The following is a 12,586-nucleotide window of genomic DNA, read 5'->3' as shown; positions in this document are numbered from 1 at the left end:
GAGTTCCTAGTCTGTTCTGAGGGGAAATCGATTTAGATAACATTAACATTCAAGACACTTGCCTGACATGCTAAAAATAGGCTGATGATAAGGCAGAACAAGAGATAGGATATCTTTACAATGATTAATAACAATTTTCATTTCTAGCCTATCTGAGCTAGTATTTTCTGTTGGCTTCATATAAGACCTTACTGCTTGCATGCCACTGAAAGCAATGCAATCCTAAAGTATATATAGCTTATAAATACATTACATAAAAAGAAAATTACTTTGCAAAGATAGATACTTGAAAGTTAGTAACTGCCACATTAATTATTTAACTTCAGTTCTTAATCTTTTGGCTTCAAATCAAGAAATACAGCTTTGACTCTGTAGCAAAAGCTTGTAACTGAACGGTATCATAATTTCTATACACAGGCAACTAAGGAAACTAATTTCTAACATTCTTAGTGCTTAACTTTCTAACTTAAATGAATTTGGTGGGTCGGTAATTCTAAGGCATATTTTTTTTTTCTACAATGAAACACTAAAATCACAATAATACATTTTGTCTGGGTTAAGAAAGGTTTAACCAAATAGGAAAATTAATATAATACAAAAACAATCTTAATTGCAAATATATTAAGACCACCCTTATTTTTGCATGCTTTATGTATTCTGTATGTGCTAAGTGTAGAAACAATTTGCACACACAGTTGTATAGGAGCCACTACTCAACTGAAGTAGTCAAATGCAGCTATGCATACATACTGAATTTGTATGTTTTGCTCCATACTCCTTCACAGGCACAGTACAGAAGAAGACAGACACTGAAAGACAAATCTTTCTGTCTGTTTGTTATTTCCGAGTATGAAAGTATTCCTGCAAGCATGCCCCAAAAGTATGCTAGAATTTGGCTTAGAATATGTCTCTCAAAAACATATTACATAAGAGATGATCTCACTGCATTTAAACAGCAGAAGCCTATTTAATTATTGAGAGTTGAATTTGGCTGATAGCTATCTTTGCTATCGCTGTTTTAAGATGAAAACTGGTATTTCTGGTGATCGAGCTAGAGAACGCACATAGAGTTTAACTGCTGTAAACTCTATTTCAGGTTGAGCCTAAAGATACTAATATGCTATAAACACAAACGGAGTAACAGGGAACTGACATTTCACAACCAATAAAAATAAATTAAAAGTGAGAAAAAAGAAACTGGAACACTTAGGAGAGTCTTAACAGTGATTGGGAAAATGACCTTCCAATAATACATGTACATCAATTGTGACAAATAAGTTTTATTTTTTTTAGAGAAGGACACAAATAACATTGTGAAAATAAATTACACACAACTGCCACTACGATTTCTCTAAAGACTGCTAATCCACATTTATTGATCAAAAAGAACAATTATTTACCAAAGCTTAAATAAAAGAAGTTAATGTATTATAATGACATTAATAGACAATAAATGTTTCAAAAAATGAGCACTTTTCTAGGGTAAATAGGATGACCTGGATAACAGTAGGTGTGGAGGCCTGACAAATAGTGGAATTGTTGGCCCTGACATGATTAGGAAAGAATTAAGTGTTATAATAATGGAGACATATAATTAATACAAATTACAAGTGTGGCTGAGATTTTTTTTCAAGGCTTAGTAATTAAACAGGTATTCACCTGTTTGGATTACCAACATGGTACGCATTAGATGAGCTGAAATGAGCTAGAACAGGGTCTCCACATGCCATTACCAGTGAAGAATTATCAGCAAGTAAATGTCTTCATGGGTTGTAAGAGTTAATTTTGATACTATCCACTTAATATTCTAAATGACATCAGAAAAATTTACTGATTGTGTATTTACATTAGAGAGGAGATGAACTGTATCTGATTTACATAAGAGTATGTAGTAAACACATAGAAAGTTAAAACAGTAAGGACTTACACATGCAGCTCTGGTATATTTTCAGCTAGTTAGAAGAAAGGGTTTTCCCTCAATTGCAGTAACAGCATGCTTATTTTACTGTTCAAAATTAAAGATATAATAAAATAACTATCTCATTGTTAAAAGTTAAGGATTCATTGTATATAAAATGTGAATAAAAGTAGAGCTGGTTGAAAATACACAGAACAAAGTCGGGGGGGGGGGTTCATGTGCACATGCAAGATTACTGTCCTTTTAAGTTGCAGAAGGTAAGTCTTTTACAACTTGTTATGGTTATAGTCACCATAATAAAAATTAACACCACAATTAAGGGTGTGTCCACATGTGTGTAATTACCTGAGAGTAGCTAATCTTACTTACTGATTTTCAGTTAAGGCATGCAACTGGATGATATCCTGTACATCAAAGGACAAGACACAAGGGGAAAACTGCAAACATAGATTAGATAGAACACAGTGAAGTCAGGAGGAAGTTGGCTTTGCATTATCTTTTGACTTCATTCATTATTTTTAAACTGAGAGAAGTCATCAGACAAGCAACTTGGGATGATGGAATTATATAATTCCACTCCATTTACTGAACTTGTTCTCTCTCAGTGGTAGTATTTCTGTACATATTATACAAAGAGCAGAGAATACTATTTTCTCCCTTTCATATCTGAATCTTATGGTAAACCAAGAAGTTCAGGGACATTTTTTCTTATGCTTTCAGCATCTTCCTCTTATCTAATCATAAACAAAGCAGGAAAATATAGTCCCTTGTATTTGTTCATAGCCTGGAAAAGATGCAACTCTTAAGAAGTTGCAAACACTAATGGAAAATGAGTGTGAAAGAGATGGTATCTGCTTCCACTGTTGATGTTATGGCCATATTTTGTCAGCAAAATCCCTAATATACATGCAGTTACCACAGCAGAACATATTGTAAAAATACAGCTTATTCTGTTCTGAAAATGGGTTTAAATACTACTTGCAGAGACTAAGAGTTGAAAAAGTTTATTTGCGTAGTTGTGTTTTGATTAGTGGGTGTCTGTCATTATTACACTGGTAGGGAAACACTTCTCAGTTTAAGAATCCATGTGATTTATGCTTCATGTTGAGGAAAATCAGGGAATATAGCAAATGTTAATTATATCTTTAAGAATTTCAAGTTTGTCCATTAATATTATGCATCAGGTTTTAATTTATCTTAGTAACACTTAGGAGCACTCCAGCCTTATGGATATTGAATGTCCACCAATCTCTCTTCCACCCCTTCATCAGAAGGGGGGGGGAAAGGGAGAGAAAAAGATTATTATGGATTAAGAGTCATATTCTGCTTTCAGTTATACTCTACAGAAAGTAGTAAGTTTACACTACACTGATGTAATTAGTAAATCAAAAACCTCTGGGAAACTAACACATATGAAACAGTCTTAGACAATTACGGAAATCATACATTTTTCTAGTTGTTTTTACTTCTAAAATACAGTTAGTGTATCAATCATATATGCAAATACAATACAAGAAGAGGGAAGAAGAAATTATACTCTTGCACCAGAACTTACTAGAAAAAGGCTAGGAATCAAACAAGGAGAGAAACAAAATGTCAGGGTGTCTGAGGGACACTATTTTATATAGGAAAGCTATCCTGAAAATACAAATCAGAACAGTATAGCAAGATAGAATACACACCATTAATGTTGAAACTGGTGAAGAGTGTTACATCAGATATTAGACCTCTGCAGGAGTTTTCTTCTCATGTAGTTATTCTACTTAGCTACCTACTTTGGTTGTTTAGGGAAGTTGTAACAGGGTAAATGAAATCACACTGGCATAAAAATGTCTAATACTACAAACGTAATTCTCTTCTTACAGTGCCTTCAAACACAAAAGCGTAGCTTCACAATAGAGGAGATTATGCCAGTTAAACTATAGTGGCATAATTACAAGGGGTTAAATATTTGTTTGTTATCTAGTAGTTGGAGAAGACAAAAACTACTTTTGTATAAAAAAGTGGGAGAATTTTCCAACCCCCAATCTTGATTGTCTAGTAGAATATAGCTGTTTAGTTTATCTATTTTGCAACACAGTTAAAATTTAATATCTTGTGCTTTATATATGACTTCTCTGATGTATCACAGTTCAGTTAGGGGACTCACAGTTAGATCCCAAGTTGCTGGGACAGAACACATTGCGTTACTAGTAATCTTTTTCCACATACTTCTTGTCACGAAATTGCTAGTGTTTATACTGGAGTGGAAGTAACTACTATAATCTATGCTTTTTTCAGCCTAAGGTCAGATTTCTGGAAGGCCCTTTAATATATGATTACAATTTGAAATTAATTCAGAATTTTATCTAGATTATGCTAATTTAAATGCTAAAATATGCTTCAATTAGAAGAGTATGTAGCCTGTACTTAGTGTTTTACATTTGCTGCCTGTTAGTTTTCAAGAGGTTTTGGTTTTATCCTAAATTGTTTGGAACGTGCACTTTGAGGATAATTTTTCCTGCTCTGCTACATCACAAATTCTGAAGATGGGTCATCACATTACTACTCACAGGCAGAATACCTGAAGTTGATGCTTCTTCATGAGAGTTTTTGAGTAATTTCTATGTTTACTCTGAATCATTCCTAAATTCATCAGAACTTTCATACACCTATTTTTCACAAGGTCGGGGGAAGGCAGAACTGAAGGCAGCAATTATCTATACGAAGTAAGTTTCAATACAAAAAAAAAATCCTAGCTGCTGGATAACATTAGGAAGAAATTTCATGGAAAGTTTAATTTTCTTGATGGTGTTGTAGTAAAAAATATTTTTAAAAACCATGCAAAGGATACCCAAAATAGTGTATGAGGGTAATTTTGGCTAATAGAAACTGAAACAGAGAGGGGCTAGATTATAAGAACATGATCTGCTCTGAATAAACATAAGTGCCACTGCATGACTGCTAAACAAGCTTAGGGGAATAAAGTAAACAGGTATAAAGTTCAGTGGGTGTAACTCCTATTATACACTTCTGCTGCAATAATTGTATTTGACCAATGCATGAGGAGGTGTAATCCTTCATGGTCACAGCTATACAAGCAGAAGCTGCTGCTCTAGATGCAACTACTTCTAGAACACCACAGTTTTTACTGCTACAGTGTTTTGCTTTCCCAACACGGCCCATATGTATACCCTAGGCAAGATCTGCAGGGAAAGGCAAGATTATTAGACCAACTGAAAAAATACACATTGAGCTTGCAAGCTCTCTGTCAGGATCTGAAAAAGGAATAATCTGCTTGAAACCTTGTATACTTGTATAGCTCACACCCCTAAATGATAACCAATACAACACTGCTACAACTTGTGTTAACAATAAAGGCCAAAGCATTTCTACTGTACATACAATTTAAGAAAGTGACTCCAAATCACAATCAAGCTCTTAATCCACTGGTTGCTCCAGGAAGGGAGTAAATAAGAGGCACTCGTCTAGCAGAGTGTACTTTCTGCCAGACACAAGAGCACTATTACCCTTCTCGGATGCGCTGCCAATGGTGGCGGGCCAGAATTCAGATTTAAGATTTCACTATTTATCCTGTCCCCTTTCCCTCCATTTGTCTTGCATCCTACTTGCACTAGGAGAGGCCAAAAAGACTAACTCAAGCTAAAATCCCATGAGGACAAAGACATCCAGCATCTTCCGATGAATTAACACACTGCGTTAAAATCAGGTTCCCACACAGTTCTAAATCCAACCACTTTATTTAGGTGAAAACTACCAACTGCCTTGCTCTAATGAGGATTAGTTAACTTGAGAAACAGTTCTGTGCCTAAACTGAGGCCAGAAGTGTGGGTGTACTTGATGTAGACATGACTGTTTTAAATTGGACAACTCAGGTACTGGTAATAGCGTCTCTATAGCAGCACAGACCTCAGTGGAAACCGGCAGCTGAATGTCTACCCAAACTCCCTGACGGATTTTACTGACCATATGGAGAACTGTAGTTGAACCTAAGCTTAAAACTACTTCAGACACGTCTTCAGTCCCACGTCTGGATACAGACATAACCTTACCTAACTCAGATGATCGCATCTGTTCATCTTTCTAATGGTAGGACAGAAGTTCTGTGAAGGCAAGGTCCAGCAGTGAAACGCCGCCTGTAAGGAAAGCAAACAGTGAAGAGCATGAGAGGGTTCCCCCCCCCCCCAACTAAAATCAGGGGGGTAGCACATTATAATTTTGTTTAATTTGCCTGCAGTATTTTTCAGTTTTGACTAGGCCCTAGAAAACAAGACAGATCAAACAAAGCACACCACAGGAACTGCAAAAAATCTCTTCAGCCTAAAAGGCAGTTAAAGCAGCCGGCCACAACCACAACCTTCCCACGGGGAAAATCGACCCAAACCCGACGAAACTCTCCCCCCGGGGAGATCACACCCGCGGAGCCGCCGCCGCCGCGGAGCCGCGCGCCCCTGAAGCCCAAGCGGCGCCCGGGGCGCCCAGCGCGGCGGACCCGCTCGCCCCCGGGGCCCGGCGGGAGGCGCCACCCGCTCCGCGCGGGCCGCCGCTCCCGCCCCCAGCGGCCTCCCTGCCCCCTGCCGCCCTTCGCCGCGGCGGGGCCGCCGGGCGCGGCCCCCCCCACCCCCGCCCGCGCCGGGCGCGGCTCGCCGCCCCCCCCCGGCGGCACGAGTGTGGCCCCGGCTCCCCGCCCAGCCACCCACCCCCTCCACCGCCGCCGCCGCCGCCGCCTCCGCCTCCTCCCAGAGGCCCGCGGCCCCCTGCCCAGCCGCCGCCGCCGCAGCGCTCCCCGCCGCAGAGGCAGGCTCCGGCGCCGCCAGGTACGGGCGCCGCCGGCCGCGGCCGCGGCCCCGGCGGGCGCGGAGGGCGGACGGGACCCCGCGGGCGCCGCGGAGGGATTGGCCAGGCGGCGAGGGGAGGCGGGCGGAGAAGATGGCGCCGCCGGCGGCCGCGGCGCCGAGGCGCGGCGCGTGCTGAGCCGGCCCGGGCCGGGCTATGCGGCAGCGGCTGAGCCCCCTGCTGCTGCGGGCCCTGCTCGGCGCGGCGCGGCCCTGGGCCGCCTCCCGCCTCGCCGCTCGGCGCCGCTTCCTCGGGTACGGCGGGCAGGGCCGGGGCCCGGCGAGCCGCGGGAGGCCGCTGCCGGCCGGGGAGCGGGGCGGGCGGTGGGGCCCTGCCCGCGGGGCCGCCCTGGGCCGCGGCGGCGGCGGCGGCGAGGCCCGCGCCGCCCTCCGTGCCCGCGGGCGGCCCGTCCCGGCGGGGCTGCGGGCGGCAGCGCTGCAGCTGCCGAGCGGCGGGTTGCTCCGCGGCGCTGCGCTCGCCGCCCGGGTGGGCTCGCGGATGGGCTCGGTTGCTTTTTTTCCTGCTTTTTTTTTTTTGTTTTTTTCTTGGGGGGGGGTGCAAAAACGGTGTTTTCCCGTTGCTGGACTTGCCATGTCTTCCTGCGGCATACTTATCGTAAAGATTTAAATTGCCCCTTTTTTTCTTAAAAAAAAAAAAAGAAAAAGCGCTATCGGAGTTGGCCAGAGTTGGTGGGAGCGGTCTCTGCAGCTCGTGACAAGCCGTCCAGCGCGGGTCGGCATTGCCGGGATCTTGTTTCTGTGTGCGTGACCTAAGTTATAGTGGAAGCAGAAAATACCCGATTTGAGGGAGTCAGGAGGCCCCACCGAGGATTAGGGGCAAATTAGACTGCGTAGCCCCTTGGCGAAGTTGTTCCAGGAAAGGAGCTGGGTGAGGGGACCGAGTTGTTTTCTTTCTTTCTTCTTTTGGTGCTGTGTTTGTCATCTTAATAGCAAAGCCTACATTTGTCACTGTAAAGGTAAGAGATGTCAAAAACAGGGCTTTTTTTAGCCAAAAAAAGGAGTTGCCATGACTCACGCTGTGCGTCAAAATTTGGATGTACCGTTATTGTTCATAATTGCTATGTATACTGTGCCATGAATGTGCAATGTATGCTTTGCTGTAGCAAAGGTGCTCCACAAAGAAGAGCCAGGGCTCTTCCGAGGCTGTAGCTTCTTCTCCTCGGTTACTGCTTCTCTTTTAGCACGTGCGTAGATCCAGTACGGAGACTTTAACTTTATTTACGTAAGTGGGCCTGGTGTATTTTCATACTGCCTAAAACCATGATTTAATCATCTGTTGAATTTTCATTGTGAATTAGGATCTACATAAATAATAGTGAAACAAGAGTAGGCATAATGCTTTCACTTGAGGTTTTTTTTAAAGATGGAAAATATGTAAAAACTAAGAATTTGCTTCTCGGTTGCATGTTCCCTGTTTCTGTCTCAGAATTTTGTCCATATTTGCACCTTTTCAGCTATATCTTGTGCTTGTCATCTAATTCTTAACCTTCACCTGCACATTAAGTAGCTAAGGTTGCTCCTCAGTTAGATCTTCTTACCTCCTTTTCACCTCATATACAGCAGTGACATCATCTTTTCTAATTTCAACAACAAAAACTAAATGGTATCGATGTGGTAAGTCCCTGAAGAGTTCATATTCACATGTGTGCATGCTTTGTTGCTCCTTTTCTCTGCTCTGTCTACAATCACTTGTCATGGCAGTGGCTTAATTCTTTAGATGAAGTGGTACCTTTAGGACTTGATCAAAGGATCGAGGATGTAACTCTTTTTGCATGTGAATACAGAAGTAGCTTCCCTAACCTGCTAAGTGCAGCAAAAGAAGGAAGGAAGGCCCAAAAAGTCCATTACCTCTAGGACAGCTCCTGTTTCAGTGAGCTGGAACATGTTAGGCTCATAGCTAGGGGTCATTGCAGGTTATTGTTTAAGTCATCTGCTAAAAATACTATCAGACTCCTTGGGAAATCACATGTTGGGTTGATATTTCTGATAGATTAATTGTATTGTATTAGATGCTTTAATAATAAACATTTTTGGTGCATCAGTCTCTTAACAAAATAGACATTAAAAAGATATTTTTGTAGTAAGAAATAGCTGGAGAAGAATTAATTTAGTTGATAGTGTGTCTACAGTTATATATTTGTACATGTCCAATTGCTGTCAATGAGTGTGTTTATATTCTCAGCTTTATGTCCCAAAGTTGATAAAATATTCTTATGAGACAGTACTGTATATATGTAAAAAGGTGATTTTGGATGGAGCTTGTTCAAAAGTTGATTCATTTTAGCTTTCTGTTTAGAAGATCTCACCTTCTGCAACTTGTTTTTTTTTTTCAGAATGAGTCAGAACTATAGCTTGCCTGAACTATTGAAACAGAAAAAAAATGCTATAGAATTGAAAGTTTATTTACAGTGTTAACAGTAATATTTGATCTGAGTTGTCCAAAATCATGAAAAGTAAGACACAAAATGGGTAGGTGGTTGCAAATACCTTTGTTAAAACACACCACTGACAGATTTTTGTAAACTATTCATTTACCATCTATTCGTTGGTTCTGTCAAAGCTCTAGAGTTAAATAAGCAATTGTTTTTAATAGGGGATTACATTGAATAAGATACGCTTATTGTCCTTTAGTGTTAGACTAACTAAAGAGGAAAGTTCTGGACAATGTTTTTTGTGACCCAGAATTCTAAAGTTCTTTATGTATTTTGTAGCTAGATCAGAGTTTCTTACCAGTTCTCATGTCTTCCTATATATTTGTTGTTGTTCAGTCCAACTAAAGTTTTAGTCTGTGGGGTTTTTTTTATTCAGAGCTCACAAGTTTTTCTTTCTGAGGATATGAGACAGATGGTAACATAAAGTGTAAAGTGAGTTGGCTTTACAAAGAATCCTGGGCAATCTGATGTGCAACTTGCTGATAAAATATATAAAAAACATATCAAAATGGGTATTCTAGAATAAAGCACAGAAGTCTCTTATGTGGTATCTAATCTTACAAATATCCTGGCATGTGCAAGGCCATGTGCTAGACATCCGTGCTGCACTGTGGTTGTGGATCAACCCATACAGCTCTAAAGTAGTAGGGGAAAAAGGCTGAGAGGAGGAAGGGAGAATAAGAGACACTGGGTTGTAAGTGTTTTATATAAAAATCAATTAATTGAATACATAAACACATTTCTGAAGAAAATGAGTAAAATACATTTTCAGGGAACTAATCATGTAACACAGAAACTAGTCTTATCGGTCTTATGATTAGCATGTGACTTGGCTCTCTGATGAAAATAATGATACAAACTGAAATACTGTACCAGATTTATGAAATCATTCTGAAGATCCTATATCATCATGTTGTGTAAAGATTAAAATCAGTAATTTTATTTAAATTTTAAAAAATAACTAGTCTTTCAGATAATGAAAGGCTTCAAAACCCTTTTGGAATTTGGCTAGTTTTCAGCAATTGGATAAATAGGTGAAACTACAAGATGCTGAGGAAAGGTTGATTTTGCTTTTTTACTAGTTTTAGTGAGCTTGGATAAAGCTTGTTTGCCCTGGAGGATGTGATTTGATGAATTGTTTGGGACACTTTTAAAGAGATATGGAAAGAAGGCTGAATTGATGTAGCAATTTTATCCTTTCGTGCTGTATCTGAAATTAGATCAAATAAAATCTTGCCTTTTTACATAATTTGGTTACCCGATGCTTTGGAAACTGTGGGATGGTCAGGTTCAGTACTATAGTTTTAGGACAGTAAGTTTGCTTTTTGGTTTCTTGTTTGTATATCCAGTCTTGTTTGACCAACCCAGGGCTGTTGAAACACCCATCATTTTACTATTCAGGCCAGCTGTCCTGAATACTTGGGTTGTGATCTTACATGTGAAACTCCTACAGCCCTTGTTTTTGCCAGGTTCACACATTGTATCTTCTGATTAATCCTACTGGCAGTTCACGTGCACTGATGTGCGACGCCAGTATTTCTGCCATCACCTTAGCAGTTAAGCCTGTTGCAGGCCAAGTTTCACTGCTGTAATGTAGAATCCCTAGAAACTGGACCCTCCTTGGGGCAAGAGCAAGGCGTCTGCCCCGGCCGCGGTCATTAGGAGGGAAGCGGCCGAGTCGGATAAAGACTCGGCCGAAAGCTGCAGACTGAGGTTCTGAAAATGCTCTAGCTGGGGCACAGCTTTAGACTTTTCTTCAAAATGAACTATATAACAAGACCTCAAAGATATTCGTTATCCCCCAACTTTCACAATTAGTTGTTCTTAATAACTTTGTAGCATTGATTAATTTGGTATGGATCTTTGTAGTTGGATTTTTTGTGGTGTAAAATTGTGTTTTGAATTTTTGCTGAATCTAAAAACATTATAAAGTGTTAAAATTTTGAACAGTTTGTCTGCTTATGCAGGCTATCTGCTTATGCATGCAATCAGATTTATTTAATTCAGCATCCAGAAATGTGTTTGGATCTTAGATACTTTCTCTATCTTCATGACAACTTAATTTACATAAGATTGTTACTGAGAATTATAGGTGTTGAAGAATGTGAACTGTTTTTATCTCCATATGTTTAAAGGTGGGCTTTCTAGCTTTCTCTGCTTGAGGACCTGTAACCTCAAAAAACTATGGGAAGTGCCTGGAAGTATCCTTTATACTAGTAGTCACTGGAGTTGATTTAACTTCACTTGCTGAGATTACTCTAGTTCTGTTCCAACCTTTTTATGATGTTCTTGGTAACAGAACATAATTAAAACATTTGTCTTATTTTAGGTAAGTTCTTAATTGTGTAGGCTAAAGTTTAGTTTTAATTACAGTACACAAGTGAATCAAGAAGTTGAGAGCAGGTAGATTGTTGGTTGACTGCCAGGAATGTCACTGTTACGCATATAAGGATGTCACAATGCCATCAAATGGCGTTGCCATCATGAGGAGCTGTAGATGCGAGAAGAAAAGAGGAGGGGTAAAGACTTGCAGAAGAATGGAGATTTATTTTATTATTGCAAAGCCACCAACTTGTAACTGAAGAAGTTCATGAAATCCTCCCGAGTGCTCAATTCAGTGCTGTCTCTCCTGTAAAAGAGGTGAGAAAACTTACTGTGGTTTCCATTGACTGCTAGTTCTGCAACCCCAGGCCTCCTGCTGAAGCACACGGCACTTCCTTCGCTCCAGGCACTGGCAGCTGAAGAACGCTTTCATGCAGGTTATTAAGAACTATAAACCAAGATGGATTTGTAACTAATATAGAAAACAGAGATCTCTTACAGGTCAGAGCAGAGAGAGGTTTCAGCTCAGCAAAAGTTTCAGTCTCTCATAAGTCATAGGCAGTGAAGTTTGGAATTAAAAAAACCTAAATGACTATAAAGAAAATACAGGACTTGGAACAGGTGCAAGATATGAGTGTGAACATTATCATGGCGTCTGTATAGTTTCAAAGATACAGTTAGAACCTGAATAACAGTGGTATTACGTACGTATGGGTGTAATGCATACCGCGTGTATCCAAAAGACAGGGAGGTATGTTGAAAACGAAGAACGCTCAATTCCCAGTATATACAATTGTAAACTTGCATTGAACATGTTGCAGCACCCTCAGGTGAGTGCAAAAGGTAATTTGGGATCAGTTGCATAAATGCTTCAAGAAAACTCCAAATTCTAAGATAACTGAGGTCAATTGGAGTCAAAAACTGCTGAGCTGTGTGTAACTGTTGCCATTCATCTGGTTACTTTTGAGTGATCATTACAGACATTGATCTGGCTCAGACCTATGTACTAGCCTTTGATTGAAACATGTAGAGCCTGTTTTGCCAACAAATCGGGGAAA

General features: G+C 40.5%; 1 protein-coding gene across 3 annotated transcripts in view; it reads left to right on the top strand.

Moving 5' to 3' along the window:
• The first annotated feature begins 6,630 nt into the window (after window positions 1-6,630).
• Window positions 6,631-12,586, top strand: part of IDE (insulin degrading enzyme) — a 68,692-nt gene continuing 62,736 nt past the window's right edge. The window contains exon 1 of one of the 3 annotated variants that reach the window (XM_062580602.1): window positions 6,631-6,735. The gene's annotated coding sequence lies outside the window, so the exon portion shown is untranslated. Of the gene's footprint in view, window positions 6,736-6,914; window positions 7,009-12,586 lie in introns of those variants that run through there. The other 2 variants (XM_062580599.1, XM_062580600.1) reach the window with 2 other exon arrangements.

Source organism: Rhea pennata, chromosome 7, assembly GCF_028389875.1.
Source record: "Rhea pennata isolate bPtePen1 chromosome 7, bPtePen1.pri, whole genome shotgun sequence".
Lineage (NCBI taxonomy): Eukaryota > Metazoa > Chordata > Aves > Rheiformes > Rheidae > Rhea > Rhea pennata.
The sequence above is the reverse complement of the archived record's forward strand: the minus strand, read 5'-3'. Positions and strand labels throughout refer to the sequence as shown.